Raw genomic sequence first — 18389 nt, 5'->3', positions numbered from 1 at the left:
AACCCTGCCTTAAAGCAAGCACGCAAGAAAACAAACAAACAAAAAAGAGGAACACTATCTGTATGGACAGAATCTTCATAATAAATATTGTTAATTATGCGGGAATTCTTAGCACTAAAGCTGGCAAAAAGTCCTCAACTATAGTCCAGGAATAGGGCCTCATTTCCCTCCCTGGGAAATGGGATATAAACAGTAAGGTCTAAGACTCCATCAAGGATTATGAAAGCACTATTAGAGCTTATCATATAGACCTGATTTTGCCCTCCTCCATTAGCAACAAACACATGTCAGAAGTATATTATTTATGTTAAATAAAAGCCTTAGCTCACAGGCTCTTAAGGTGCTAGTAACTCTAGGTGGCCATACACCATAGCCTGAAGAAGAAATCAGGCCATGTCTTCTGTAGCGCTCTCCTTCTCTCTCTCTAGAATAGAGAGTGGAGAACCCATGTTGTACTGTAGCCTAATAACCACTGGTTTATGCTGCTTGGCTACTCCATGTTCTGTGCTATATAGAACTAAATCCCATGATATGGAACTTCCCATTACTCTTGAAAGATATAAAACTTTACTCTAAAGACTCTCATCTTTACTCTGAAAAGTACTTTACTTTTCTCCTTTGGGTTTGTCTATTTCATCCTGTCCATAGAGGCTCTCTCTTACACTTTAAGATATCTCTTTTAATGATGCTCCTCTCCAGGTTTTAAATGGAAGCCTGTCTTCCCCTGACTAAGGCCTCAATACATTGTCTCTGATATGATGGACTGTCCCTTTTTAATATTACCACACCTCAAAATCCAATCATAGCTCCTATGGCTATGAGTTCCTCTCTCCGAATAAAACTCATGTATGAAGAGTAGTCTCATATCAGCTTTTACTGCTGAACCCACAGCTGCCATTCCCTTTTCTAACAGAGGCGTTGGTCATTTGAGTCTTTCTGTCTTAGTAGTTAAAATGCCTTTGAAGTGGTATGTGTATATTTCCTATCCTGAGTCACATCTTTATCTCAGCAAGCCAAAAGTTTAAGCCCAAAAACAACTCTCAGAAAGAAATGCAGCACAGTTCCCACTGAGGGACTTTCCCTGCCTGAACTCATTTAATGTCCTCTTGGCTCAGAGCTTTGGCTAGGCTAGAACAATAGGTGCTAAGCACCTTTGCATTAAGTGAAGATAGTCCCTGCCAGACTTGTAAAAAGGGTGCTTCAGAACCTGTTCTGCCTGAGCAAGCTCAACCACCTGGCTTCAGGGTACAGAAAGATACATATGCCTTCTTTCAATGATGAAGAAAAAGGGTTTTCCTCCTCATTTGAAACAAGTGATGAGGTGATTTAAGAAAACCAGATGGAGACCCTGGCCTGTGCCCTTACTGCCTGAGTAAACCAAAGCCTCCTGTCAGACAGCCTTAGTCTGCAGTAACAGTTCCTCTCCCATAATACAATAGGCCCTCTCTGCACGTTGGCAATATCTTTCAGGAAAAAAAAAATCTACTGCTAAGTCTGGATTTGTGCTTGATTTGTTAGAACAAGCAGGGGAGCAGACTGATGCATGCCTGAAAAATCAGAGTGTGGTCTGAATGTAATTGGCCCCCATAAGCTCATAAGAGTGGCACTATTAGGAAGCGTGGCCTTGTTGGAGTAGGCATGGTCTTGGAGAAGTATGTCACTGTGGGGGTGGACTTTGAGGTTTCATATGTGCTCTGGCCAAATGTAAGCTCTTAGCTCTTTTTTTCTAACACTGTATCTGTTTGCATGCTGCCATGATTTCCACCATGATGATAATGGACTAAATCTCTGAAACTGTAAAGCCCTAAGACAGACAGAGACCAGAGGGTAACTGTGGGTCCTTTGGTAGAAACACATTCAGAATTGGAGGTTAGAGGACCCAGTATTGACAGGGGTGAGAGCATCCAAGGCCACAAAAGTGCTTTCAATTGAAAGAAAGAGGGAAGGTAGGAGGGTAAGAGAAAGAAAGAGTGAGAGATAAAACCCATAACTGGGAACCTGGTCCCAAGCGTCAGAGGATGAGTATCTTACTTGGTGCCTAGCAGCTGTTTTCATCTCTCCTGTTGGTGCACGTCAGAACACTAACTTAAAGCTGCAGCTTAGAGCCAGGAGTGGTGGCGCACACCTTTTATCCCAGCACTCAGGGAAGCAGAGGCAGGTGAATCTCTTTGAGTCTACAGAGTGAGTTCCAGGACAGCCAGAGTTACATAGAGAAGCCTTGTCTCGAAAAATAAACAAGAAAAGGTGTAGCATAGGAGACAGGGAGCAGAGAGAAGGGTCAAGAAGCCTAGCTAAATCCTGAACCTGAATAGCCTAAAAAAGAAAAAAGTTCAGGTTCTGTGGCATGATCATTCTGAGAGGTCATATGTATATGTGGTGGGTACTTGCAGAGATCAGCAGAGGGTGTGAGATCCCCTGGTGCTGGAGCTACAGGCGTTTGTGAGCTGCCCACTGTGGGTACTGGGAATTGAACTTTGGTCTTCTGCAAGAATGGTAAGCACTTTTAACAGCTACCATATTAGAACAGATCTAAGTTGTTTTGTTGCTCTGTGACTGTATCTAATGTGGGAGTGGTCAGTATCATCATACACAGGATATGGGTTGTTACGTCCCCATTTTAGAACAGGGCTAGAGATGGACCTGGGGTCTCTGGTGCCAATTGGGTATCCTCCCTGCTAAGCCACATTTGCAGAATGCTGCACTTGGCAATACAATGGACTGGAATTTTTTAAGGCTAAAAGTAATGAAAATTTTTTTCTTACTTGAGAATGCATGTAAAATCAGAGGATCTCCTCCTTAGAGATAACTTTTGGAAGTGAGAGCATTTGTGTCCATGCAATTATTTTGATGAGATATTTCTAAGAGATAGTCTTAGAAAGTAATATTTCTTTCTTAATAGGAGTTTATATACAGTAATTCTATAGTACCACAATCAATTCTTTTCTTTTGCTGATAAATAAATAAATGAATATACCAATCATAAAGTTTGAAAACCAAGCTTTTCTTTTTCAATTTATCATGTATATATTGAATTCTATTTCTATTAGGAACTGGAAAGGCATAATCATGTTTTCTTGGACATCATAGAAGGTTATGGTGGCTAATGTTTGTGTCAATGTAACTGTGACAGGTGGTACAAAAATTATGGGTGTGTCTATGAAGGCGTTTCTGTATGTGGTGGACATTGAATTGGCAGACGGGATAAATCAAAACTCTCTCTAACATAGAGTGGCACCATCCATTTTATTAAAGAAATGGATGAATAAAAATAATCTCAGTAAGTGGACACTGACATCTGACTCACAGAGTTACTTCTGAACTCATAACTCAAAGAAGCCACAAAATGATGAATGCTTATTTTAAACGTCTTATGACTTAAAAGTGAAACGTTTCCTGAAAGTTCATGTATTGCGACACTTAGAGTCCAGCTGGTGGCACTAACTGAGGGGGTAGGGTGGAATCCTTTTGGATATGGAACTTAGCCGGCAGACATAGAGAAATAGGTGCAAGCATTGAGGGTTATAGGACAGCCCTGTTTCCAGTGTGGCCCTCTGCTTCCTGCCAGAAGCAGTGATGTGAACCAGTTGTGCTCCAGGCTCCTGCTGCTATGCCTCCAGTCACCAGCCATTACTGGACGTCAGGGATTGTATGTCAAGAACCGTGAGCCAACGTAAATCCTTCCTTCTGTTTCTGTTAGGGGTTATGTCATTATGACAAGGAACGTGATTAATGTGACCATTAAGTTTTCGGGTGATTTATAGCATAGTAGCTGCTAATTAACACACTCAACTTTCTAAATGAAAACTAAGCCACAAAGAAGTTAAGTAACCTGCCCAGTATTGTGCAGCAAAGAGTAACAAAGTCAACCCGAATTTGCATGTGAATGTTGTTGCTAGCTATGCCCCTACTGCTCAAGGCAGGGGAGGCAGGAACATGAATGGGAATTCCAGGCAACCAGCAGGTGCATGTGTTTGCCTAACTGTAACATTTCATCTTAGTATTATTTCTTTTCAAAACCTTAGTTTTTCCTTTAACATAGTGGCTTAACCTGTTTCCTATCATTGTCACAAAATTTTAGGTGAGGTTCTTTACAGAAAAATGAGGTTTATGAGCTCATCCTCTGGGAGGCTGCCTGGGATATGGGTCTCAGAGCAGATGATGTCACCTTGAGATTATATGATGTGACAGGAACCAGGATGAGCCAGAGTCTAGGCTTGTTTTTTCTATAAAAAGTTGCTTTCATGGGTACCAACAAGGGTCTTAAAATGTATATCTTAGTTCTTTCTGAGGGTGGCAACCCCAGTGACCTAACTTCCTATCAGGAGACACCATCTTTGAAGGTTCTAGTTCTTCAACACCAACATACCAGGCATCAAAACTTCCAATGTGACCCTCTGAAGGATACATCAAACAATATACAAGCCATAGTAATCCGTGCTAGTTCACAACAACAATGAAAATCACTTATTTATTTATTTGCTGTGAAACCTTTGAATAGTATTTGACCTTCTTTAAAAAAAAGTTGTGGTTTGAATACGAAATGTCCTCCAAAGGCTCACGTTAGAACACCTGAGCTCCAGTTGGTGGTACTGCCCAGTTGGGAAGACTGTGGTACCTTTCGGAGGTACAGACTAGAATGAAAAGAGTCACCAGGGAAAGTTCCTGAAGTTTTATAGTCTAGCCTTGTTCCCTGTTCTCTCTCTGCTTCTTTAGTGTGTATGTGGTGTGACCAGCCAGCCTCCCATTTCTGCCTCCAGATGGTCCCTTTCCTCTGCCATGCCTTCTCAGCTGTGATGATGGCATCCTTAGGAATTTCGAGACAAAAGAAACACTTTTACCTTCAGGTTGTATTAAAGAAGGTATTAAAAATACCTTCTGGACCTATTTGACAAGAACTTTAAGTCTTTGAAGAAAGAAATAGAGGAGGATACCAGAAAATGGAAAGATCTCCCCTGCTCTTGGATTGGGAGGATCAACATAGTAAAAATGGCAATTCTACCAAAAGCAATCTATAGATTCAATGCAATTCCCATCAAAATCCCATCAAACTTCTTCACAGACCTTGAGAGAACAATAATCAAGTTTATATGGAAAAACAAAAAACCCAGGATAGTCAAAACAATCTTATACAATAAAGGAACTTCTGGAGGTATAACCATCCCTGACTTCAAACTCTATTACACAGGTACAGTATTGAAAACAGCTTGGTACTGGCATAAGAACAGAGAAGTCGACCTATGGAATCGATTAGAAGACCCAGATATTAACCCACAAACCTATGAACACTTAATTTTCGACAAGGGAGCTAAAGGTATGCAATGGAAGAAGGAAAGCATCTTTAACAAATGGTGCTGGCATTACTGAATGTCAACCTGTAGAAGAATGAAAGTAGATCCATATCTATCACCATGCACAAAACTCAAGTCCAAATGGATTAAAGACCTCAACATTAATCTGACCACTTTGAACCAGATAGAAGAAAAAGTGGGAAGTAGTCTACAAGACATAGGTACAGGAGACCACTTCCTAGGTAGAACCCCAGTAGCACAGACAATAAGAGAATCAATGAATAAATGGGACCTCCTGAAACTGAGAAGCTTCTGTAAAGCAAAGGACACTGTCAGTAAGACAAAAAGGCTACCTTCGGACTGGGAGAGATCTTCACCAACCCCTCATCAGATAAAGGCCTGATCTCCAAAATATACAAAGAACTCAAGAAACTAGACAATAAAACTCTAATTAACCCAATTAAAAAATGGGGTGCTGATCTGAACAGAGAATTCTCAACAGAAGAACTCCGAATGGCCAAAAGACACTTAAGGTCATGCTCAACATCCTTAGCGATCAGGGAAATACAAATCAAAACAACTATGAGATACCATTTTCCACCGGTCAGATTAGCCAAAGTCAAAAACACCAATGATAGCCTATGCTGGAGAGGATGTGGAGAGAGGGGAACACACATCCATTGTTGGTGGGAATGCAAACTTGTGCAGCCACTGTGGAAATCAGTGTGGCGGTTTCTCAGGAAACTAGGAGTCAACCTCCCTCAAGACCCAGCAATTCCACTCTTGGGAATATATCCAAGAGATGCCCTATCATACCACAAAAGCATTTGTTCAACTATGTTTATAGCAGCACTATTTCTAATAGCCAGAACCTGGAAACAACCTAGGTGCCCCTCAATAGAAGAATGGTTAAAAAAGGTGTGGAACATATATACATTAGAGTTTTACTCAGCGGTAAAAAACAATGACACCTTGAATTTTGCATGCAAATGGATGGACATAGAAAACGCTTTACTGAGTGAGGTAAGCCAGACCCAAAAAGAGGAATATGGTATGGATTCACTCATAAGTGGATTCTAGCCATAATTAAAGGTCTTTGAGCCTATTATTCGTGATCCTAGAGAAGCTAAATAAGAAGGTGAACCTGAAGAAAATCATGTAGTTATCCTCCTGGAGATTGGAAATAGACAAGAGTCCCAGGTAACCTCGGGTGCATGGGGGGTTGGGGTGGGAGGGTTGTTGGAAGGGGAGAGGGTTAGAGAGAAGGGAGTAGGGGAGGAATGGGGAAAACTCGGGGGACTGAGATGGGGGGAGGGAGGAAGGATGGATATGGGATCAGGGAAGAATGTATCTCAACTAAGGGAGTCATTTTAGGGTTTACAAGAGACTTGATTATAAATGGGATCCCAGGTCCAAGGAGAGATCCCCAGATTGTTCTCTGGACAGAGGAGAGGGTGCCTGAACCGGCCTTGGCCTATAACCATACTGATGAAGATTTTGCTTATCACCATAGATCCTTCATCCGACGATGGATGGCGATACAGACAGAAACCCACATTGGAGCGCCGGACTGAGCCCCCCATGGTCCAGATGAGGAGCAGAAGGAGGAAGAACACAAAGAAAAAACTCAGGACCGCGAGGGGTACGATCACCCACTGATACAAGGGGACTGGTCTGATGAGAGTTCGCCAAGGCCAGTTGGACTGGGACTGAACGAGCATGTGATCCAACCAGATTTTCTGAATGTGGCCGGATTCTCTGAATGTGGCTGGCCCGGAGCCTTTCTGAAAAGCCATCGACAATGACACTGGGACTTGTTTCCTCTGCATATACTGAATTTTTGGTATCCAGTCTGTTTGGATACTTACCTTCCTGGACCTGGAGGGAGGGGGAAGGAACTTGGACTTCCCATGGGGCTGGAAGCCCTGACTGCTCTTAGGGATGGAGAGGGAGGAGGAGGGGGAGGGGGGGAGTGGGAGGGTGTTGGGAGGAGGGGTGGAAATGGAAACTTTCATAATTTAATAAACTTTGAAAAAAAATACCTTCTGTCGGGGTAGTTTTAATTATTTATTTATCATAATTAATTATATAGTTATATTATGTTGTTATTATTGTAGTTGGGGGTGCCCGTGTGTGGAAGTCAGAGAACAGCTTTCAGAAGTTGTTTCTTTCCTCCCTACAGATATTCAAGTCATTAGGCTTGTGAGGCAAGTTCTCCCATCAGGATCCATCACACAGTTCAATGGCTGGGGTATTTTGTCACACAAAACGAAGGAGAACTAAGGCAGAAACTGATAATAGTAACTGGAGATTTCATAATAAGCAATTTCTTCACTTTTTGCAGTCAGTGTTTTTTTTTTTTGAGGGGGTGGGGAGCATTTTGCTCTTTCCCAGATTAATCTCGTCTTCATTAATACCTGATGTTTTTCAAATTTAATTTGTAGCAATTCAATGTTTAATTTAAACACCATAATGAAGTAAACAACTAATGTTTCAAGACCAAAAATAATCATTCAACATTCACTTGTGAATGTTTAAAATATATTAACTGTTTAATTTCTCAATCCCATATCTTCATAAAAATAAACCACACCCACCCATATTTTTGTTCTAATCTGGTCTTCTGGTTTCTCTTTCTTGGTGACAGCATCACCCCTTGCTGTGACAAAAAGGGGTCCAACCAGTTTCAACTGTTCTCCTATTCTATATGATCACTACAAGTTACAAATGACAATTTGGTAGCTAGTTTTGATTGGTTTGTTTTTAAGAGAGGCTTCCATTGTACAATTCAAGCTAGCTTCAAATTTTGGGTCTCCTACCTTAATATCCTGACTGCTGGGATCACAAGTGTCTACTACTATGTGTTATGTTAATAATGATCACAACATATAAATATTGAAGGCCACCAACGAACTTCCTTTCCACTAATTTTCTCTTCAATACCTACGGTTAATTGTCACATTAATAGAATATATTTTCTTTTTTTTCTTTTTTAAATTTATAAAAGTTTATTAATTTATAAAAGTTGCCATTTCCGCCCCTCCTCCCAACACCCTCCCACTCCTCCCACTCTCTCTCCTCCTCCCTCTCCATCCCTAAGAGCAGTCAGGGTTTCCTGCCCTGTGGGAAGTTCAAGTTCCTCCCCCCTCCCTCCAGGTCCAGGAAGGTGAGCATCCAAACAGACTGGATCCCAAAAATCCAGTATATGCAGAAGGAACAAGTCCCAGTGTCATTGGCAATGGCTTTTCAGAGAGACCCCCTGCCAGCCACATTCAGAGAATCCGGCCACATTCAGAGAATCTGGTTTGATCACGTGCTCGTTCAGTCCCAGTCCAACTGGCCTTGGTGAATTCTCATTAGATCAGTCCCCTTGTATCAGTGGGTGAACGCACTCCTCACGGTCCTGCCTTTCTTGTTCATGTTCTCCTTCCTTCTGCTCCTCATTTAGACCTTGGGAGCTCAGTCCAGTGCTCCAATGTGGGTCTCTGTCTCAATCTCCATCCATCAACGGGTGAAGGTTCCCTCTGGTCTTGTCTTCTTTGCTCACGTTCTTTTTCCTTCTGCTTCTCGTTTGGACCTAGGGAGTGGAGTCCAGTGTTCCAATGTGGGTCTCTGTCTCTATCTCCATCCATCGCCAGAGGAAGGTTCTATGGTGATAAGCAAAATATTCATCAGTATGGTTATAGGCCAAGGCCGGTTCAGGCACCCTCTCCTCTGTCCAGAGAACAATCTGGGGATCTCTCCTTGGACCTGGGATACCATTTATAATCAAGTCATTGTTTCTCTTATTGTCTGCGCTCCTGGGGTTCTGCTTAGGTAGTGGTCTCCTGTGCCTATATCTTGTAGACTACTTCCCACTTTCTCTTCTATCAGGTTCAAAGTGGTCAGATTAATGTTGATGTCTTTAATCCATTTGGACCTGAGTTTTGTGCATGGTGATAGATATGGATCTACTTTCATCCTTCTACAGGTTGACATCCAGTTATGCCAGCACCATTTGTTAAAAATGCTTTCCTTCTTCCATTGCATACCTTTAGCTCCCTTGTCGAAAATCAAGTGTTTATAGGTTTGTGGGTTAATATCTGGGTCTTCTATTCGATTCCATAGGTCGACTTCTCTGTTCTTATGCCAGTACCAAGCTGTTTTCAATACTGTACCTGTGTAATAGAGTTTGTAGTCAGGGATGGTTATACCTCCAGAAGTTCCTTTATTGTATAAGATTGTTTTGACTATCCTGGGTTTTTTGTTTTTCCATATAAACTTGATTATTGTTCTCTCAAGGTCTGTGAAGAAGTTTGATGGGATTTTGATGGGAATTGCATTGAATCTATAGATTGCTTTTGGTAGAATTGCCATTTTTACTATGTTGATCCTCCCAATCCAAGAGCAGGGGAGATCTTTCCATTTTCTGGTATCCTCCTCTATTTCTTTCTTCAAAGACTTAAAGTTCTTGTCAAATAGGTCTTTCACTTCCTTGGTCAGAGTTATCCCAAGATATTTTATCCTATTTGTGGCTATCGTGAAAGGTGAAGTTTCTCTGATTTCCCTCCCTGCTTCTTTATCCTTTGTGTATAGGAGGGCAACTGATTTTTTGGAGTTAATCTTGTATCCTGCCACATTACTAAAGGTGTTTATCAACTGTAGGAGTTCTTTGGTAGAGTTTTTGGGGTCGCTCAAGTATACTATCATATCGTCTGCAAATAATGAGAGTTAACTTCTTCCTTTCCAATTCGAATCCCCTTGATCCCCTAGAATATATTTTCATATGAAAAGCAAATACAATAGCCTCTGCAGACACTTATAAAAAAAAACAATAGCACTTGGCTAAAAATAGTTTTTCATTATTTAAGGAAATAGCTAAAAGGCTATCAGTACTGATTACATCCTACATTTTCATTGGCAGAAATACACATTCATTACAGTAACAAATTACCATTTATTAACAATGGGCAGTAGAAATTTTGTCAGAGATCTCTTGGAGTAGTTTTCTGACATATTCCCTCTTAAAATATTGCTGTATTTGAATAAACTCAGGATTTAGTTTAAAAAAAATAAAGCAACAGAGGGAAGCCTATGTGGCTATTCAGAAAACATCAGCATGAATCAGATCTGTCTTTCATGATTTTCAGGTTCAACTGTGTTTAGAATTATTATGTGGGGATTGTAGAGCAAACAATTTCTTAGTACTTTGAGAGGACAGCCTCACTGGACGTCTGGCAGGCTGCTTTGGAAAACAGTAACTCTCACCTTAACTGCTGCTCAGTATTGAGTAGCAGCAAGATAAACATTCCTAACAAATGCTTCAGGAGTGTTCAGTCTTTACTAGGGGGTTGGTGCAGAGAAATAGTTTTAGTTTTAGGCAGGCCAAAAGCAGGCTTGTCACATGAGTAGAAGTCAAGAATACATTTGAATAGAACATATGAATATAAAATTATCACCTGGGCCCATAGGCTCTTCCAGGGTATGTCTAAAAGCAGCTGCCAGGTCTGCCCGTCAAGTCAAGAAACAGAGGTGTCACATTTCAGACTGGGATGTAGCTTAAATGGTTAAGCCTGAGAGACCTTGGTTCCATTCCCAGTGTCATATAAAGGGCATGCTTATAATTCCAGCATTCTGGAGGTGGTGATAAGAGGATCACAAGTTCAAGGTCATCCTTAGCTACACAACAAATTTGAGGGGGATGACCCCAGCTAGGACCCTGGGTAGTGGAGGAGAGGGTGCCTGAACTGGCCTTGTTCCATAGTCAGACTGATGACTATCTTGAATATTACCATAGAACCTTCGTCCGGCGATGGATGGAGACAGAGACAGAGACCCACATTGGAGCACTGAACTGAGCTCCCAAGGTCCAGTTGAAGAGTAGAAGGAGGGAGAAGATGAGCAAGGAAGTCAGGACCACAAGGGGATGGTTTACCCACTGAGATAGTGTGCCTGAGCTAATGGGAGCTCACCAACTCCAGCTGGACTGGGACTGAACGAGCATAGGCTCAGACTGGACCCTCTGAATGTGGCTGACAATGGGGGCAGACTGAGGGGTCAATGATAATGGCACTGGAATTTGTTTCTATTGCATGTTCTGGCTTTTTGGGATCCGATTCTCTTGGGATGCATACCTTCCTAAGCCTGGATGTAGGGGGGAGGGCCTTGGACTTCCCACAGGGCAGGGTATCTTGCCCTCTCTTAGGACTGGAGGGGGATGGGGGATGTGTGGAGGGAGTGGAAGGGAAGTAGGAAAAGGGGAGGAAATAGAAATTTTGATTGGTATTATTTATAAAGTAATAAAAAATAAATAAATAATATTTTAAAAAAGAAAACCAAAAAAAGAATAAAAAGTGGAAACAACCAACAACACATAGCAAAAATGCTTACCTCAAAATAGAAATAAATAAATAAATAAATAAAAATAAAGCCTTTGCTTAAAAAGAGAAAAAAAACACACGAGACAGTGAAACAGATTTTTTATGTTTTGTTTTCTGAGTCAGGGTTCCTCTGTGTGTAGCTCTACCTGAAACTTTCTTTGTAAACCAGGCTGCCTCAAACTCAGAGATCCAACTGCCTCTGGGATTGAAGTGTACTCAACTACTACCCAGCTTGAAACAGATATTTTTGTAGAATAAAATAAATTCCTGTTTTGTTTTTTAATAACTTAATTCTGCTTTTTGATTAGAATTTCCATTGTGTTAGTATTTTACCCATATTTTCATTTTGTTGCTTATCAAAGAATAGAAGGAATAGTTATACTCCTTGATCTTATTCAATATACCTTTTCATCTCTTAAATCAGATGCTTTCAATTGTTTAATATGTAAAATATTGATTATATAAGTCAGGACTATTAAAAGAAAGAAGTATTTCCTGGATATAAAGTTTAGTTTTATATATTTTTATTTTTTGTTTTATTGATTGATTGATTAATTGACTGATTGATTGATTGATAATTGATACAGGGTCTCTGTATGTAGCCCTGGCTGTCCTAGAATTCACATAGATCCACTTGCCCCTACCTCCTCACTGCTGCAATTAAAGGTGACTGCCATCACACCCAATCATAATTAGTTTTAATTGTCAATGTACCGCAGTCTATAATTACCCAAGAAGAGAGTCTTAATACATATGGCATAGTCTAGATCAGGTTGAACTATGTCACATCTGTGGGGGATTATCTTGATTATATTCATTCAAGTGCTAAGACCCACCCACCGTGGGTCATACTATTACCTAGGGAGGATATCTTGAAGTGAAGCTGGATATAGCATGCATACATTGTCATATTCTATTCCCAATTATGGGTGTGACATGACCAACTTATTTCCTGATGTGATAGATTGATGGTAAAATATACCCTTTCTCCTTTAATTTTCTTTTGTCAGGATATTCTATAATAGCAACAGAAAAGAACTTCAGACATTAAGCAATCATGCAAAGAGAAAAAATCAAATTATTTTAATTTATATTTTATAAGATCAGCATTTTCTTGTTCATCTTTTTGAATTAACTACAATTTATTTTAGTTGTCAAACTAGTTAAAATAGACTCACAGAAAGTGACATTTTCTTCCAACTAAATTAATTGATGTAGACAATCCAAATAGGTTGTAAAAATACTTACATAGGTTTTCTCTATTTTTAATGTTTTTTTTAAAAGTAATATTGGCGTGAAAGCAATTCAGTTGATTATTGTCAAAATAAAATGTAAAATCTTGAAATCATAAAAGAAATTAAACAGTGTTTTTAAAGTAAAAAGTAAAATATCTCCTGAGTGATTATCAAAGTCACTCTTCAACAGAATCTTTTTAATCTTTTAATACCATATCAGTATTAAGTGTTCTTATTGGGCCATGAAATTGTTTAGTGGCTAAAAAGCCTTTGTCATTATGCCTGTGTACTTGAATTCACTGCCTGAAACCTACATGGAGTTGGAAGAAAAAACTCCATAAAATTGTCTTCTGAACTCTTTATCCCAACATAGAGCATGCACCTCCCCACACACATCAGACACATGCATACACAGACATGATTTATTTTGAAAATTAAAGTATTCTTGTTATTGCAAATTTAGCTATATATAATTAATTAATATAAAATTCAATCACCAAACTAGAGAAAATATCAATAAAAACCTCCACCTATCCAATGGCTCAAGGCATTCAATAATTACTCTTTATTTTGTGACTATTAGCAAGATATTCTAGGTTCCCAGCAACTGATTTCTGGGAAAAGCTAAATCTAAAGTTCTACCCTGAACTGCCTTTGTGGTTTTATGACTAAGGTCATCCCCACTGTCAGAAAGACTCACAGATGTGGGTTCAGGCTTTTTCCTGAGACAAGAAGCAAGCTCTGAGGTTGTCCCCTCAGTTTATATGTGGTCCAAACTTCCTTTGGTGCATCTAAATAATTTCTTCCAACAGCCTGGCTTTTGTGGTGTGTTTTGTGTATTGTGTGTTTGTGTGTGTTGTGAGTATGTGTTACAGAGGGTGAGTGTACCTGTTTTCCTGGACTCTAGCATGAGAGGGTCGAATAGGAGCCCATGGTTATAGCATCCTGGCAGAAGGGCATGTTAGTGAAGATCTTTTCCCTTTCATTCCCAGAGAACCTAGACAACAATGAGAACCCTAAGAGAGACATACATAGATCTAATCTACATAGGAAGTAGAAAAAGACATCTCCTGAGTAAATTGGGAGCATGGGGACCCTGGGAGAGGGTTGAAGGGGAGGGAAGAGGCAGGAAGGGGAGCAGAGAAAACAAATGTAGAGCTTAATAACAATCAATTTTTAAAAAGCCAAAAACAACAACAACAACAACAACAAAAAAGGCATGTTGAAGGCAGCCCCACATTAGGCTATCAGGTGGGTGGAATTGGATTCTGTCAATGTTTGTTTCTGGTATTTAGCTTGCCCCTCAAAGAAGCCACAACAGTAGGGATCCACATGTCTATAGAAAGCAGGGTAGGCAGGACAGGACAGGGCAAGACAAGGCAGGGAATGTGGTTTTTGGTGGAAGAAGAGTTGGGCCAGTGTATGGGAGAGAGAGAGGAGTTGATAGTTGTTGAAATTCTACCATCCCATGGGTAATGGCTTTCTTCTGTTGCTAATTCCTGAAGGATTCCTCATGCCTTATTGGTTTGCTAATTTAATTTAGCTCACCACTCTGAGTCACAATTCTTTCTTGAGCTTTTTTTGATAGAGCACTTTGTGTTTCTCTTCAGTTCCTGTTGATGGTGGTCTTGACATGTCCATTTCTTTATATTTCTTTATAGTATATTGGTAGATATAATTCAGGTGTACAACGTGGAGACCTTTTATGGAACATCTATTTAAGAATTATACACACATCTTATTTCCTACTTAATCCCATACTATTATGGCATTAAAAGGAAATGGCTCCAAATTTAAATTTGAAATGTTCTATGCGTTTATCTGCATTGATCTCAATTTTTCATCTTTAGTTATGTGGTCATTTAAATAGGCAATATTCTAAACTGAGTAGGTTGAGAATTTCCTAGAATTCTGTTCCAGTTGCTGTAAGCCTCAAAGATATTTGAAGTATATGCAATAACTTTGAAGATATTCAGCAATTCATCAGGTATTGTGGCAGCTCCTGAGTTGTGAGTGGCTAGCTCACCTGGTTGACAAGGTACCTGGACCTGCAGTTATTCTAGTCTCCCCAGAACGACTCCCTTTAGCTTCTCTTATACCTGGCTCAGGAGTGTGTTCAGCCCTGAACCAACTTTCTTTGCAGGATGCCTGTAACATCAGAACTGGAGATGGCTCCGTGGATAACAGCACTTGCTATGCAAGTGTGAGAATCTGAGCTCAGATCCCTGCCACTCATATAAAGTCAAGCAAAACACACTCCACACTCTGTAGCACCAGCACTGTGGGAGAGGGATAGAGACAGGAATGAGAAATTCATCTCAAGAGGAATAAGGTGGAAACTGATAGAGCAGGACACTAATGTCCTCTTTTGGGGTCCCTGCACATAGACATATGCTCATAAACCACACACACACACACACACACACACACACACACACACACACAGAGAGAGAGAGAGACAGAGAGACAGAGAGACAGAGACAGAGAAAGAGACAAAGAGAGACAGAAAGAGAGAGAGAGACAGAGACACAGAGACACAGAGAGACAGAGAAAGAGACAAAGAGAAACAGAGAGAGAGAGAGAGAGATTATAGCCTTACAAAAACTGCCTCAATCCTCTCCATAATGCTGAGATCACTCCTAAAATATCATTATTTTTTGTAATAAAAATACCTAAAGTGCTCGAGTCTCCAGTCGACCTTGACACACATTGCTATTCTTTTATTTTCATATGTATGCATTAGATATTCAAATACTTATTTTTTCCTTATTAAGCCTTTTAAATATGTTAGGAAAGTCTGAGATCCTTTTCCCCTTTGGGAACATGATTAACTAATTAATGTCAATCTGGATGCCTATGACGCCTTTGTTGAGGCCATTAGCATCCCCATAGCAGCTGAGAGTTAGAATTGAAATTAAAAATAGCTATTTTTGTTATTTCTCAAACTACTGTGTCATAGTTCCTAGTTTTTTTTGTAAAGATAGATTTTAAATTATTGGCAAAAATTTTATTTATTTATTCTGTTTCAAATGTCATTTTATTGAAAAATGGTATAACTAATTGTAAGTTTAAACTCTAACTTGGTAAGTTTAGTTGAACAGCAAGTTACTTCAAATTGTTTATTCAAAAGCTATAACCAGACAATTCTGAATATAAAGCAAGGGTCAGAAATACCTGAGTGACCAATAGGGTTAAGTCACTAAATGAACTGTGATCATTTCTCAGGAAAGAAACGCTGTAATTTCAATTGGCAGCAACACAGGAAGAGTTCCTCACACAGGTTAGTTCCAGCTTAAGTTAACCTTCTCTGACTTTCTCAGTTGAGTAGATATGGTCACATAACTGGCTGAGCCTTCTTTTTAGGTCAGCATGCACTTGCAATGGTCTCCTTTTCCTGCTGTGCAGAAATGTTCTGCACTACATATTTCTCCACCCATGTCACGTCCTGCACAGAAACATGGTAATCCAGGCAATTGTTTACCTCCTTCTATGCTATATGTAGCCTTTCTAAGTAAGTGACCTCCAAGACCATGGCAATGTTATTCCTCTGAATGTCAAAGAGGCAGTGATGCTTCTGAACCAGTGCCTGCCTGTGACTTCTCTATATCGATTGAATCCTGGATTTGTTTGATGGTTGATTGCTTTACTTCTTTGAGTGGAGATTTTTTTCTCATTAAGTTTATCTATAAATTCTCCAATAGAGACACCATATTTCTTAATCATATAGACAATCAACCCTCCTACTAACGTGGTAGAAAAGTCTCTGGGGTAAACACATTTATTTCTTTGGATAGAAAATGCAAGCTAAACCCAGTTCCAAGCACAAAGGGTTCTGTTACCCTAGTTCTAAGATAAAGGAACTGGAAAAATTCCTCACGGATCAACCCAAGACAGACTTTTTCGCCACATTCAGGAAGAAGTGGTACGGGGCAATACGTGGCTGTCCTATGTGGAAGACCCCAGAATGGCTGCGTTCTGCAGACATGGGCCACTGCGGCAGCAGAAAGTACCACCTAGGTCAACATGGTATGCGAAGGTTCAGGCAGTGGTCTTGGTGTCCCTGTGACTCTGCCCCGAAGATGTCAGGGTTGGAAGAAATTTTAAATTTTCTATACATTATTTTTATTCTTACTAATCCTGTCCTTTTCTTTTTAGTTATATAACTATCAAAATTGGTCAGAAAATGATTGGGTGTTGTGTATTTTTTATTTATTTATACTAACAACCACAACCTCTTTCTATTCTAGTGGGCCTTTTTATTTTTGCCATTATAGAAAACAATGATCTTAATTGTGCCAATGAATATTTCCTTTATCTGGTTGTGGTGGCACGCACCCATAATTTTAGCACTCTAAAAGTGCTAAAGATGAGGCAGGAAGATCATTTGAAGAAAACAAAAACAATATAGTGGAACCCCATGAATCCCATAGACCCATTTCTGATTGTGACACAATTTATTTAATCGCAGGGGCAATTTTCGTATTCTCTTCATGAATCTCACTATAATGTCATCCATATCTTTGTGTGTGTCTGTGTCTGTATGTGTGAGTGTGTGTATGTGTATGTGCATAAAGAATCCAAACTTTTCTTATTTTGGAAGTGGATACATTTCAATTCTCTTTTGTATTTTGGAACTTATTAAAATTTAAGACTCTGAATTAGGGTATATTCTTTATTTGATATTCATATTTTATAGAAAATGTGGTACAATATTAGATACTGACATTCAGAAAAAAGTATTAATATTTTCTTTTCTGCCAATGCCTTTGCTTTTATCATTCAGGTAATATGGTTAATTGTATCCAAATTTTATATTAAAGAAAGTTTATATGCATAAAGGTAAGTAAATTACATGTGAGCAGCATACAAAAGAGCTATAAGGTATTTTGTTTCTTTAAAATATCTATAAAAGGTTTAAAAGGCTAAAAATTAGTTGAATAGAGAAAAATTATTTTGAAAATAATTATAGTCTATAAGCCTGTAAAATAATGTTTAATGTAACCATTAAAATTTGAATCGATGCACTCCATGAACTCCCTCCTAAGAGATAAATAAGAGCACTAACATTAGCAAGAGCATGCATTATCTTATCTAATTAAGTGCCATCCGCGGTGGGACACATCAATCTGCATGATGGTGGACAAGCACTGTGAGACCGTTATAGAAACTAAGCCAATATTTTCTCCTAATTCTAAAAATCATTTTCTAATTCAAATATACATATTGACACAGTGTTCATTTCCATTAGAAGATGTTTATTTTTGACGTAATTGGCACAAACCCTGGACAGTATCATTCCACTAATGTTATAACGCTTGGTAACTTCCTACAAACAGGAAGCAGAGCAGCAATTTCTTGAGCCACAGCTAAGCCTGTAGCTAAAGATGGGGCAAAGGTGGGGGGAAGAAAAAGCATCATTTCATTGGGAGGTCTTCTGAAATTAGCATTAAGCTTCAGGAACAAACTATATTTAAATCGTTTATAGCCAAAGCATTGATTTAGTTTGT

The 18389-nt window shown here is 39.5% G+C and overlaps 1 pseudogene; it reads right to left on the bottom strand.

Moving 5' to 3' along the window:
- Positions 1-16246: 16246 nt before the first annotated feature.
- LOC125390488 (ATP synthase peripheral stalk subunit b, mitochondrial pseudogene) lies at positions 16247-16907 on the bottom strand (annotated as a pseudogene).
- Positions 16908-18389: the final 1482 nt, after the last annotated feature.

This window comes from Myodes glareolus, chromosome 13 (genome assembly GCF_982192425.1).
Source record: "Myodes glareolus chromosome 13, mMyoGla1.1, whole genome shotgun sequence".
NCBI classification, from domain to species: Eukaryota; Metazoa; Chordata; class Mammalia; order Rodentia; family Cricetidae; genus Myodes; species Myodes glareolus.
This window is presented reverse-complemented; position numbering and strand designations above follow the sequence as displayed.